Source organism: Semicossyphus pulcher, unplaced genomic scaffold (genome assembly GCF_022749685.1).
Source record: "Semicossyphus pulcher isolate SPU_LCO1_2020_fin unplaced genomic scaffold, fSemPul1.0.p SCAF_5, whole genome shotgun sequence".
NCBI classification, from domain to species: Eukaryota; Metazoa; Chordata; class Actinopteri; order Labriformes; family Labridae; genus Semicossyphus; species Semicossyphus pulcher.
Genome location: NW_027211726.1, coordinates 15,665,425 through 15,679,971, shown reverse-complemented (window position 1 = coordinate 15,679,971; position 14,547 = coordinate 15,665,425). Strand labels below are relative to the sequence as shown.

The 14,547-nt window shown below is 41.8% G+C and overlaps 1 protein-coding gene across 1 annotated transcript in view; it reads right to left on the bottom strand.

Annotated features, from left to right (window-relative positions):
• The window catches only part of triqk (triple QxxK/R motif containing), a 40,570-nt gene extending 36,896 nt beyond the window's left edge, over positions 1 to 3,674 (bottom strand). Inside the window, exon 1 of the mRNA XM_069681696.1 lies at positions 3,660 to 3,674. The gene's annotated coding sequence lies outside the window, so the exon portion shown is untranslated. The remainder of the gene's footprint in view (positions 1 to 3,659) is intronic.
• Between the last annotated feature and the right edge of the window lie 10,873 nt (positions 3,675 to 14,547).

Here is a 14,547-nt window from a genome sequence, read left to right as displayed (position 1 = left end):
CCAAACTTTTGACTGGTAGTGTACATAATAATATAACATATTGAATTATTTTTCATATATAATTATGTCTTAAATATCAGATACATATCTAGCAAACCTCATATCAAAAATTTGTAACCAATAAAAATATACAAAGCTAAAATATGTTTTAGGTTTTACAGATTAAATCGGCTTCCTTAAATTGGCCTTTTTCCAATGGAGGTTCTGAATTGAGGCATGCCTCAAAGCAAGCTTTTCCAGCAGGTCAGGCTAATTGCTATGCTAGTCTACATGAAGCAAATAGACTTTTATTGAAACTGTGTCTTAACTGTACTAGTTGATAATTAATGTATTCAAATTTTAAACCAAACTGACTTAGTAAGAAGGATATTTGTGCTCATATTTGTGCTCAGCTAAGCAGCAAAGTCATCTTTATTTAAATACTTCTGCTGAAGGATTTTTCTACACAAACATGCTTGTTTGCAGATCATTTAATAGAAGCGACCCGGGGTCACATCTTTTAGTTTTGTTTCTGCTAGAAGCAGAGGGAAAACAATTTCATTTGTTACTGACTGAGGCGGCTGAATAATGACTTGATTAAAACACACACTCGAACACACACACACACACACACGCGCACGCACTGTGTCCTCAAAACCTGGGAGACATGGCACATGAAAGGTGCTCGACATCAGAGGGAGTCAAATTGGCCTTGGCTGCGAGGATTGGTCCAATCAACCTCCAACCGTATAATTAGTAATTAGATTGGGATTAGAGTCAACTCTGAGTGGAGGAGCGTGGCCAATTCAAATCAGCATATGAAATGTGATTAAATTAATAAGAGAAAAATTGAAATATTAATGTCCTTTTTTCCACTGGGTCTCAGTTTGATTTGTTTGAACTTTGGTTAATTATGGACTCACATGGAGCAGAAGACTGGTGGCTATTTTCCATCATGTTACTTTATTGTTCTTCATGCAGACCGTTTTATACACAAACATTATTAAAGATGCACGTTAGTCGACAGGCAATTTCTTTTATCTCAAATTAAGACAAACATTAATATTGTTTAGAATCAATACTGTTCTACATTATTCCAAAATACTTTATGGCTGATGTTAATAAATGATCTGCATTTTTCTTAAGAACAGCAACTTTCATCATTTACTTTAACTCTTGTTTTTTAACATAGGAAACACACATATGTTGGTAAAATAACCAGGCTTACATTGTTTTCTTTTTTGAAAGGGTGCATACAGCAACAATAAGAGACCACTCTAAATGTTCCTTAAATCAGCATCACAGCCAGCTCAGTCCAGATCTGAACCCCACTGACAACCTCCTGAATGTGATCAAGAGGACGATTGATGGTCGCAAGCCTGCACATGCATGATCGCTGTCATTAAAAACACGGCTATTCCACCAAACATTGACTTCTGAACTCTTCCTTTGAACTTGAACTTGTTTTCTTTGCATTATTGGAGGTCTGAAGAACATCTTTTTGTTTCCTTAACCTTAAGTTTTTATTTTCTGCTGGTAAAAGACCTAAATGAGAATATTTTATTTGGAAGCAGATTTGAGATATTTATTGTCACTTCGGTTATACAAGTACAACTGTGTGAAATTCTTTAGCCGGGGTACGTATTAAAGAGGTACATATTAAAGGGGTACGTATTAAAGGGGTACACATTAAAGGGGTATGATTAAAGGGGTACACATTAAAGGGGTATGAATTAACGGGGTAAGTATTAAACAGGTATGTATTAAAGGGGTACGTATTAAAGGGGTACGAATTAAAGAGGTACGTATCAAAGGGGTACAAATTAAAGGGGTACTTATTAAAGAGGTATGTATTAAAGAGTATTAAAGAGGTACGAATTAAAGGGGTACTTATTAAAGAGGTATGTATTAAAGAGTATTAAGAGGTACGTATTAAAGGGGTACGAATTCAAGGGGTACACATTACTAAAATCAAGTAAGAACATTTGAGGGGAAAAAATTTGATTGAGAGCAAAAATATACAGCTTAGATCTAAGGCAAAAAATATATACATTTAAGGCACAGGCAGAAATATAAACATATACAAATACATTTAAGAGACAAATGTGTATTGCACAAGGGGGTTTTGTATATATAAAGTTTTATATATACTTATGGCCTGATGGAAAAAGCTGTTCCTCTGTCTGCTGGTGCTTTGAGGGACCTGTCCCTCCAACCTGAGGGCAGCAGGGTGAACAGGCGGTTGTGTGGGTGTGATGAGTAGTGAGAAATGTTGTTTACAATAAAACAAAAGTTTATTCTACTCAAACACAAACCTTTAAATAGTAGAACCAGAGAAAAAAAATGTTTTTGCAGTGGTCTCTTAATTTTTACGGAGCTGTATTAATGCTGTTTGGACTTTTGCCTTCATTCGAGGACAGCTGAGGAGAGACAGGACATGTGGGGAGGAGAGAGTGAGGGGTGACATGCACCAAACTGTCACAGACGGGGGAGTGGAGCCTGCAATCACGACGCACTCCACCACCTGAGCTAAACAAGCGGTGCTTTTATGCTTTCCTTCTCTGTTATTACTCTTCTCTGTGTCTGCTGGTTTGTGTAGGTTTATGTATCATATTTTTGCTGCCAGTTTTGGATACGACTCTTCTAGAAAAGACAAAAGAAAGAAGAAGTTATACCAAACTCGCTTATCTGAAAAAATAATATTGTGAAATAATCCCACGTCGGCTGATTATTTGGAGGAGGCAGCGGGTTAGCACCTCTGCCTCCAGCCCCCCGAGCGCCTGTCCGTCTCTCTGTCTGAGGCTGTCCAAACTTCTCTGACACATTGCAGAAAACTCTGAATGTTCACAGTTCAGTTTCCTGAAGTTTCTACTGGGTCATTCGGAGCACATTTCTCGGACTAATGGCCGCACATAGAAGCCGGAGTTGGCGCTTTCTGCACTAAATAAAGCGGTGATTGAGCTCCTTTTGATCTGAGCCCTGGGAGCCGCAGATAATTTACAATCGGCCTTTTCATTTCAGTCCTCCAGTAACCATTTGTGTCAAAAGTTTCCTGTATGATTAGTGCTTAGGTATTAAAAGGATTAATTCTTAACAACATGCCTGTCATTGTGATCAGGATTTCTGAAAAAGATTTAATAAGCGTAGTGATCAAAGGGGCTCTTATGTGCAGCTGACAACCGCTCATTTAGAAAAGGGCAGGTATTTCTTCTTAACTATTAAGGCCCAATTTAAAATTTGTCTTAATTCCATTATTTAAGTTCACAATGTTCAGTTTAGTCCTGCAAAGAAAAGCCTACATTGGAGACCACTCCTTTTGAGAGATTTAAGACACTTCTTCACGTTTCAAATATTCATCACGCGACACACGCTCGCACTATATTTGCATTTGAACCTGTGTTAGACGCTGCGCAGCTCGTCTGAGCACGTATGAAAAATTAATCTGCAACAAGCCACGTTTGAAGGGGAGAAGTTAAATATTGAAGACGTCGACGAGTGTTGTGTTGCAACAACAGGCAGAAGTGGGTTTTCACCGGCAGCCAGGTGTGTTTTACAGAAAACAAGAAGTCGTTCCTGTGATGGTGGATTGACAAACATGAAGACAAGGAGAGGAGAAGGAGAGAAAAGACAGAGAGGGAGAGATAACTCATGCATGTGCAAATGTATAAATAAGTATCTACCGTGTTTGAGTCCTCCAGCTATGCCCCGAGCGAGCCGCCTCACCCTCAGGTAGCTTCTGGTCCTGCCAATAACACGATGCTCCTCTTTTTCTGATGTGTCGAGCTCTAGACGGAAAACAAGTTCAGGCAGCACATATGAATGTTCCAAAAACATGCAAAAAAAAAAACTTTTAATGAGAATATAATTCTGCAACTGACTGGTAACCTCAGAGTGACTAAGCTGAGCTAATCAATAGTTTTATATTATCAGTGATTTGAAGGTCTCAGGTAATGTTAAACAGCCAGCTCATAATGATAAACCCACAGAGGATTCTTGCAGCTGATTATATTGGTTTGTCCTTGGATCAGCTTTCACTCTGTCGAACATTTTCATTTGTATTTACAGATTCCACATTAAAATTTAGAACATGTTCCAGACCAGAATCAAGTACGGGAATTGTTCTGATTTCTGTTAGTAAGTTTGTAGTCTGAGTAGTGTTTACCAATCAGGTATGAACAAGCCTTGGTGTATGCAGGCGGAACGCAATCCCTTCATAAAACCCTCCTGGCTCCCATCGGCGGCCATCTGATGACTATTTGGCTTTAAATGACTCTGAAAAACAGACATCTGCATGCAAGTTCAGCAAATTCCAACTAGAGTGACAAAGTCTCTTGACGCTGTGTCAAAAAAGCCATTCAGTTTTCAGATTTCCTGACTTCCTTGAATGCACCAGAAAAGATCACTCGACCTCCGTTCAACAAACAAGCAAGTACTTTTCTTCCCCTCTTGAGGACAGACCTGACAAAGCTTCACTTTTAGTTTTTACTAATCTGCATCATGATGCTGAAATTCCAGCAAACGTAAGACTTCTTCAGGTTCATGCCGCTGAATTAAGCCCGAGTACAGCCCCCGTGTAACTGAGACTCACCACAAAGAGATGAACGGGCGCTCCTCTGGAGGATGTAATGAAGCCAGTTCATTTTACAGACATATCTGGAGGGGCAGATGTGTCGCTTCACTTTTGATCTGAACCCATGTCCCCTTCTACAGATGCTAACTAGACTGTAAACAATACAAAGAAAAGGAAGTCTTGACTGGAAGTCCTTTATTGCTAACCACTGGCTAAACCAGAATACCCAAAAAGGCTTCATCGTCGTCAGAAGATAGCCGATGGGTTCTGAAATGTATTAGCAACTAGCTAGCACCTAGCTAGATGCTCAGACAATGTTAGCAGCTACAAGGTGAATATATTCACTTAGCTGGTAAGGAAGATATTTATATCTGAATAAACCCTGTTTGCTTAAAAGTTTTTCAATAACAATTTAAAAGATGACAATATGTCAGATTTAATGAGTGCAGATTATTTTCACTGTGGACAAAAACATCTATAATTTTAGTAAAAATATTATACAAAAGAATAGTTTAAAGCTCCTGTGAGGAGTTTTTCACCGGTTATGAAACAGACTGAAATTAATTCTGGTTACTCTTTATGAGCTACAAAAGCAAACCAGACCATCAGCGACAAGATCGATTATTTCTGTGTCGTTATTGTTAATGCCTGAAACAGCTGGTGGGGGGTAGGTGTCAGACGAAGGGATTAACCGCTCGCTGCCTTTGTTTACTTTTTCCAGGGCAAATATTTAAAGTGAGTGATACATATGACTGTTAAAGAAAGCAGGATGAGATGTTTTGTTAAAAACCACCACTTAAGCACGTACAGGACGAAATCAGCAAAGAGATAAGAGGTACGGCTTTGTCCACAGGGGGCGCCAAAATCAACACAAACAGAATGTTCCTCACAGGAGCTTTAAATAAAGATGAATTATAAATAATAAACCAGCTGCAACAAAAAAAAAAAGTTCCTTTTTTATTTTTTGTATTTTTATTAGGTTTTTTTTGTTACTTTGCATATTTAAACATCAGCACTATTCATCTGTAAATATCATCTCAAATTGTATTAAATACTTTTACTTTTGATACATTGTGTTATTGATAGTAAAAACTTAATTAACATTTTCATTCCAGGACTTTCAACTGTGATGAGATTTTTTACGATTTATTATTGCTACTTATTTTAAACTTTCATTCAATTGTTTTCAAAGATATTTCAGTTCCATCACACGTCAGTAAGCAAACAATAAAACACTGTTTCATCGTTTTTTAACAATTTAAAAGTGTTAAATTACAATATTCGATAGTCTGATCGTTCATTTGAATGGATCCCAGCTCTTACTGCTCACTATATCTGTTCAGCTGGAGAGATTCTTGGCTGAAGGATCCGTTATGTTTTATTAATGACGGTGCTTGTACTACAGAGGGAGGGCCAGAGAAACTCGCACACACCACTTGCGGGACGCGATCGCTCAGTGCATTAAAATGGATGATACAAGGGAGCTAGTGAGCCGCTTATCTACGTGTAGAAGAAAGATGAATAAATATTGAAACATCCTTATGAAATATTAACGCCAACACAAACAATGAAAGTAACTGAGGGGTTTAGGAGTGGCCAAAAGAGGCCCGCAGGGGGATTCATTTTCAAAGCAGTATACGCTCTTTTAGACTCTTTTCACTAAGGGGGGAATAGGAGCAATTTTCTGACGCATCTCCGATGAAGTGCTTCACAGCAGGAGAAAATAAATACTTCTTAGAGATCACAGGTTTCCCCTCAGAGAATCCAGTGTTTTTAATGCATCACTCAGAGACACGGGGGAAAAAAGAGCCGGGTATTAAATCTGATGACTCCCGAGATGTTTGATGTATGGTGGGTGTTTCCTTTGATGCCATATTTACATAAAAGAGTAAGAAGAGAGAAGAGAGGGCTTATTTACTGACGGACAGGTTTGTCACGCCGTGCTGTTATCAACGTCTTCATCGTTGATCTGGTAACGTTTCCATCTGTTCCTTTGATTTGCTCATCATGCTATCACTCTCTGTTGTCTGAAGAACGCGTATCTCATCTGTACCTTTTATTCCAACACAGCCTGCAGAATACATCCTGAGGAAGAGGAATACTCAACAGGTTTGTGCGGATTATGTTTGAGATTTCATTTCTTTTTCTTGCCAAAAAACATTCGGCTCACCCGTCTCCCTTTGCGACTCGAAAAGGTTTGCACCGCAGAGATCGACCGCTCTTACTTTTGCATTGATTGTTCTGCAGAAAACATGCGGAATACTGAGATCCTCGCGGGATTAGAAAAGGGCGAGACAGGTATAACCTCCTCAGACTCCCTCTCACAGCAGGAGCAAGAACAGGAGACAATGCCAGACTGCTGATTGATACACTTTTGATCTCTGTACAATGTTCCGGGAGCCGAGCAATCAACTGTGGTTAGATTGAGGAGAGAAACTTTCTCCTTCGTGAAGAAAAAGGTCTGTGGAAGACACAACAGGCTGTCTGCACATGTCGGGAAGCGCTGAGTAATTGCACATGGAATCAAATAAAAACTTCATATCTGCGATTAATATTTAACTGTTTACGTGTGTCTGTTCCAGTTGTGACACAATTGTAAGACTTACTTCAGAAGCACCGGGTTGTGCTTCACCAGGCCTGTTCAAGCCAGCTGTCTTGCCAATGTTCACTCACATCAGTAACTCATCCAAGGGCAATACCACTGTCACAAGACTGCTTCAGTGATTCAAAGTGCTGTTTAGGCTGGATAATCCATCAACTATCGATACCTCTTATCCTGCGCAGGGTCGTTGGGAGGCTGGAGCCGATCCCAGCTGTCATTGAGCGAGAGGCGAGAGGACTGAACGGCAGTCAATCACAGGGCTGACACATAAGCCGTGTCCCAATCCGGAGGACGTATTTGAAGGCCGATTGCGTCACAGCGGCACGTCGAAGGCTGCTTCTTCAGATGCATCCTCCTTTTCCCGGGCCACCAAGGATCCATCGGGTCCAACAAATCCCAAGATTCATTGAACGCATATTCAAACAAGATGTTGGACTCTTAAGCGGCCGAGGAATACACTTTCAAATGTACATGTTTTTGGTGTCAACTCAATCGAATAGCTAGCAATACCTTGAAACAAATTATTGTTAAAATAGTTACGTGGTGTTAGTTATGATAGCTAGTTAGCCCACTAGCTGCCTGTTGCTAGGCGACAGGAGCGGCATTTGGTGACGCAGCTGGTAATGCAAACAGGAAATCCTCCATAGACCAGAACATCTCATTTCAGTTTGGCTCTAGCATCTACACCTGCTACGCTGGCGCATCCTCCGTAGACCGCGTCCTTCGAAGGCTGCAGCCCCCGAATTGAGACACAGCTATAGAGACAGACAACCTTTCACTCTCACGCTCACACCTACGGGCTATTTAGTGTCAAAAGTTAACCTAACAATCATGTCTTTGTACTGTGGGCGGAAGCAGGAGTACCGGGCGGCTGTGGTTCAGTGGTAGAGTCGGTCGTCTTTCAATTGGAAGGTTGGAGGTTCGATCCCCAGCTCCCTCAGGCTACGTGTCGAAGTGTCAAATCGGTGGCATAGCCAACGGGTATGAATGTGATAACTGATTGACAGTTGGGCACTTTAGGTAGCAGCCTCTGCCATCAGTGTATGAATGTGTGTGAATGAGGGAATGTGACATATAGTGCAATAGCAGCTTTGAGTGGTTGCAAAGACTAGAAAAGCGCTGTACAGTCCATTTACCCGGAGGGAACCCATGCATGCACAGGGCGAACATGCAAACTCCACACAGAAAGGCCCACTACGTTTAAACCCTTCTTGTGGCTAACCACTGCACCACCTAGGCCGATAACTAGATCATTAAAATTATTTCACTTGATGGAACAAACGCTGCCTGCTCTTTTTTCTGATGTCAAAAATGGAGGAAGTTGCAAAGTTCAAATTTTTCTTTCATTTCTCCAAAAGCCCAAAAAGTGGCGGAAAATATCCTTGAATTTAAATCGAAGCTGCATTCAAACTCAATGTCCTTTGCCTTTTTTAAAGTCACGTTTTCCCTGAAGGTTAAGGCCTTTTAGTCATTCTACTTCTCAACCACGCAAGTTACACCCATGTTCTTTCATTATCGTTGCAAGCGCGGCAAGAGGCAGGAGTGTGAATTCCTAGTTGAACGTGAAGGATCCAGTGGACAATCAAACCTATACTCAAGGCAGAACTCTCTAGAAAGTTAAACATGAAGCACTTTAAGGATTTTTTTTTTGCCTTAATTAACCTTGATAGGACAGCTGAGGAGACACAGGTAATGTGGGGAGTACAGATAGGGGGATGACGTGCACCAAATGATTGGTAGACCGGGAGTCGAGCCTGCGATCAGTGCATCTAGGACCTCTACCTCGGCACATGGGGGCGCCTGCTCTACCAACAGAGCTAAACCAGCGCCCCACGAAGCACTTCATCACTGCGGCAAACAATTACAACAAATTGTCGAGAAAAACTGACGGCAGGGTAAACAAGTAACTTTCCTCCTCTTCTTGGCTCGGAAGTTAACTGAACTTCTGACAGCATCCATCATTTTAATTGGCTCGAGTAAGGTAAGACCTCACCAGCTTATTAAGGAACAGAGGATATCTACCGTCTCTACACAAACATGCACATACATTAAGAATAATCCTGCAGTTACACACTGCAGACAGAGTAAAGAGCAAACGTTGTATTAATCAATAAGAAAGACAAAAGAACGTGAGACAACAACACGCCTCCCCCTCTCCTCTCCTCTTCCTTCCTTCCACCACCGTGGGATATCAGCCTCTCCACCAATCCACCCTGCCCACCTCCACCCCTCTGCCATTTAAGTACCAGGCCCTCAGGTGGGAGCCGGAGGGATGGGAAGAATAGTGTGTGTCTGATGCGTAGGAGTCCACAGCTGCATGGCGCGTCTGCTTCCCCTGCCTGTAGACATGCTGCCATTCATCGCCTCATTACCATGGAGGAGAGGAGCAGAGGATGGGTGAAGGTAGGCTGCACACGCGGCAATCAGCTCCCTGTTGCTGTTTTTTAACACACTGCATGTCACATTTCAGTGTCTGCATGCTCCGTAGCCTCCAGTAGCAGAAAAGTTAGCAAGCTGACAAGTAAAGTGAGAGAAGAACACATGAACTTAAACCTGCAGGTCTGACTTACTATAGATTTTACATTCATGCCTTGATGCTAAAGTGTGAATGCCACAGGTATGGTTGAGTTTCATGTTGATTTTATGCTGTTGCATATACATTGTCTGTATATAAAGATGTACGGCGCTTCTCCAGTTACTCTCACTGTACAAAAGTGAAGCCAAAATACCCTCAGAACCAGGGGCTGCCATCGAATGCATTTGGAACCACAAGTGGAGCCTCGGAGTGATGTCCCGCCCCTCCTGTTAACCAAAACACACATTTAGCTTACCAAAAGAAACGGCAAAGAGCCCTCATGTTGGCTCAGTCAACAGAAAAACAGCTTCTTGTGTTGATCTGTTTACGGAAACTTTTCCTCACCGTTCCTCCTCTACTCTGCTAATCTGGAACAGACCGGCTGCAGGAGCCGTATTTGCTAACAGAGCTGTCAGTCATGGCGTGACGCCCCCTTTTTGTAGCATCAAATAACTAATTAAAAATAAACTTGTCAGAAAAATGAACACCTGGACATAAATCAGCATGATAAGAACTAACTATAATGACAGAAACCATGTTGGAGAAACATTTATTTGACATGTATTTTGATTTTATAGTTTGACTCATGTCCCATCTGTTAACATGGAGGAGGTGGGCTTTATGACCTATACTGCAGCCAGTCAGCAGGGGGCAATAGAGAGGGTTTGGCTTTACTTTAAAGGTGACATATTTTAGCTAATTTTCAATTATTCTAACGTATTTTTGAATCACGTTGGTAATGTTTGTTTCGTTTTTAAAATGTGTATTTTAATTTAATTATTTTTCTGAGCCTCTCCTTCCTCCTGAAACGAACACGCCGTTTTGCCATTCAAAGGTCAGACCTTAGCCACGATTGACCGCATAGGGGCCACACACTGTCACTCCAAAGTTGTAGAAAACATGGCCGCTCTAGGGTCGGTTATTCGGCCTTATATGTACATGCAAGAATCAGCAGGAGGTATCAGAATGGTAAGTACAAATCTTGACAACGACTTGACTACAAGCTAGTGCAAGAAGACAGCCTGAGGTGAACGACGGTGAATGACGATTGGTCGATTTCAGTGAAAGCAAGGTTCTGCGTAGAAACCTGCAGCTGTTCTGAACGGCCGATTTCAGAGGCGACCTTTTTAAACTGAAACTCTGGAAAAAAACGGAATTATGCAGTTTTCACTTTTTCACTGTGAACAATTAACACCCAAGCATGTGAAACACCAAAAATGAGAATATCCATTCAAAAGATACGGCCCCTTTAAGGGAGCTGTCATGTCATCCATCTTTCTCTTTGTGCCTAAACTCACAACAAACTGGCTGCAAAGCGACGACAGTCTGTAATGGATGTTTGAACTTGGCTATACTGTATGTGAAAAACAAGCATGTCTTAATTTTCAGATCGAAACAAGTAACACAAATGATGTGTTATTCTGTTTAGCACTGACAGGGTGTCGTTAAATGACTCTGCCTTAGACATACTCGCTTTATAAGCAAATAATGTATCAAGATGGATTTTCATATCGTGGCGTCTCCTGTGTTTCAGCGCTATTTAAAGTTTGGCCATAAATTAAGCAGTTATGCATTATTCATGTCGCCACTTCTACACTGTCCCGGGGGGCGTATGCAAAGTGGGGATCTTTCTCTCTCTCTATCTAACTCTCTCTCTCTCTATCTCTCTCTCCTCGCTCGCAACTGTCATTATCTCGCTAATGGTCTGAGTCAATGAGTCACTCTCACACATGTCAGAGCCACAGCATCGTACAGGTTGTTGAGACAAAGTTGGCAGCAAATTAATTGTCTCTTCAGAAAACGGTGCAGAAGTCAAACAAGATGAATATTATTGTGGTCAAAACACTGATTTAATTTGATGTAATGCTACATCTTTCTCACCACACTGTCTCATTCACCTGCAAAGTGAAGCAAGCTCGAAAACCTATTTGCTCCTGGAGCCACGTCCAACCAAGTGTGAGTGATAACCACAAAGAAAAGGGAAGCAGGTATAGAAAGAAATGTACAATATACAGAAAACAAAAACCCTTTTCTCCCAGAGAAAGGTAGTAAATGTAGCGTTACGAATGTACCGTGGTGTTTCTCTCAGTGGGGAAGGGGTTGATAGTGGACAGAGCAAGGCTGCTTACCAGAGCCGACTGACGCTGAAAGGAGGGGAAAAGTGTTGACAGCAATTTCACCGCAGGGTGGGAGCACACACAGAGCACCCCAGGTGCCCCGGCCCATACACAGTGTCTGATTGCAGAAAATTGTGGTGCTGTTTTTAGTACACAAACAAACCTTACTGTGTCTGGCTGCTCTGTTCACTGAGCAAGGGGGGAAAGGAGAAGCGAGGAGTCTGCTGAAAATTAGAGTTTAATGTAAGGTATGCTGCATACACCTTATTGATCCGAATATAAGAGGGTTTTTCTTCCCTTGACATACATCTGAAAAAGTGGGATCGTCCTATATTCCGGGTCTAGACTTTTAAAGGCCAATATACGTTCAACGGTCGATGGCGCTGCTTATCTGCAAAGTGAGTGCACCCCTAATGATTGAGGCCAACCGTCCCTCACAGTGCCGGGGGGGTTGAACGGTGGAGAGACACGGTGATCATCCGGAACGAATGGCTTAAAAGGAGGCGAAGTTAACCAACAACCGAGGCGGAGCAATGATGCCAATTTTAAGGTAATTGTTGAGTGTAATGTCTGAAAATGGTAAGCCCAAATAGATCAGGGCTTGCTAGAGCACTGCATAGCCCCGCGGCTAGCTGCAGAGCTCCATGCCATCCTCCTGTTTCCTCAGCGGGCTCAGCCCGGCCCTCCGCACTTTGGCTAAGCTCCTGGGAGTCCCCCATGACCGTGCCTTCCTTCCCTGGCCCCGGAATAACGCCCAATCGGGCTGCCGAACCGGCGTGTCTTAGCTAACAGATGCTAACAGAAGCCATTTTTACATTGCAGTTCCGCCTCAGCGCCGTAACGAAGCTCCACTGCAGCCTTTGCCACTTTACATTGGACCAAGCAACACCGGCATAAAGCCGCCCCAGTGTGTCTTTTTACACAGCGTTCTGGCGTTGTGGAAACAAAACGTGCACGATTTATAAAAAACAGTGCGTGCATTAAATACAGACATGGCCCTGTTTCGCCCTGCTGGCTCCGCTGTTTACACAGACACCGCTTCGCCTCTGTTACTGAATAATCCCACCTTGAACTGGCAGTGTATAAGGGGCCGGAGAAAATCGTACCGCAGTCCTCAAAGCAGCCGATTCTAGGAGATCGACAGGAGGTATGTCCGTTACCAGAGCTGTCAGCTGTTTAACGACTGCTCTACAAATAGACCTCACTTCAATGGTTAATGATTTATTGACATTTTGGCATTTCATTCAATTTAAATGTGACAATTTAAGATGAAAGATATAGAAAACTAAAAGAGGAGTTCTCTTATAATCAGGGTGGTTATATTCAGACCAATACGGTTATATGTTTCCATGTATGTAAAGGAAATAAACAGCATCAATAACATCTGATATTGTTGTAAATGTAATATTGTTTGTGCTGGAGCTGTTTGTGAATTTAAATGAGGGTATAAGAAAGCTTTACCGAATGCATTATTCATGCAAATGTAATTACAACAATATTTAAATACACAGGAAATGTAATTCTGCAGTGAAAGCCGCACACGGCTCGGCTTTTTATTCCCCAACAATCCATTATGAAACAAACTGCGCTCCCCTAACTTGCTTTTTACAATCACACGCTGCCTTTTTATCAGTAAGAGCTTTTTATCAAGAGCTCCAAACACTTAAAAGTTATTACAGCAATGTGTTGTATGAAAAAATGATGAAGCATGGCCGTTTTAATAAGCTGCGACACCTCATCTGAGATTCCCACTTTGTCTAACAGTGCACTTATTTTCCGGAGAGCAAAGTATTTTCCCCTCCTATCTCATCCATCTCGCTTATGCAAATGGGCGTCTTAATTTGGTTAGGGGCAGAGTCATGTGGGAGATAGGAGAAAGTACAATCTTGTTTACCTTTAATGGGGAATGTTTTCAGCCCAGTTAACCAATGCGGAGGCTAATTTAGTCATGCTAGAAGCAGGAATGAAGAGGCTGAGAGAAGATGAGATTTGACCGCAACATGGGAAATGAAACGGTCAAGCCCTGGCTCCATACTGATAGACGACTTCAAGCATGTTTCATATATAATCCTGGACTTTTTGTGATATATTTAGGTATACAAAGTATTGAAAATTTGAAATTACACTAAATAAACACAGTTGCAATTACATAATGCATAAAACAGACACTGTCACTGCAACTGAATCATTGTCTTTTACGTGTCACTGCTCGCATGCCACATATGTAATCCAACCCGAGCCCACTGTGCAGATAAGCACGAAGATGTGAACAATTCCTCCACAGAAAGTAACAATAATGATCTAAAAGAGTGCTGAGAACAAAGGGCTGAGGTATAATAATTACAGCTGCCACTGACCCTTCTGTGATAGCCACTCGCAGCGGGAGGGAACGGGAGCGTAATTATAGTCAACTCATTTCAAAGCGGTTCACAGTGAACGTCCACTCGCTGTGCGGTACGCTCCTTCCACCGCGTGCTTTGGCAGAACCGTGAGATGAATGGCTTTCTTTTCTGTCGCGACGACATCTTGTGTAGAGGGGGCTGTTTTTCAGGTATTTCACAGTTTGAAGTCCAATATTTGAAAATATACATGCTTGAAATTTACACGCATTTACATATAAACTTTGCACATACAAAGTATTTGATTATTACTGTCTGCTTGCATGTCACTGTGTAGTTACATCAATCGTGTTTTATTAAAACTA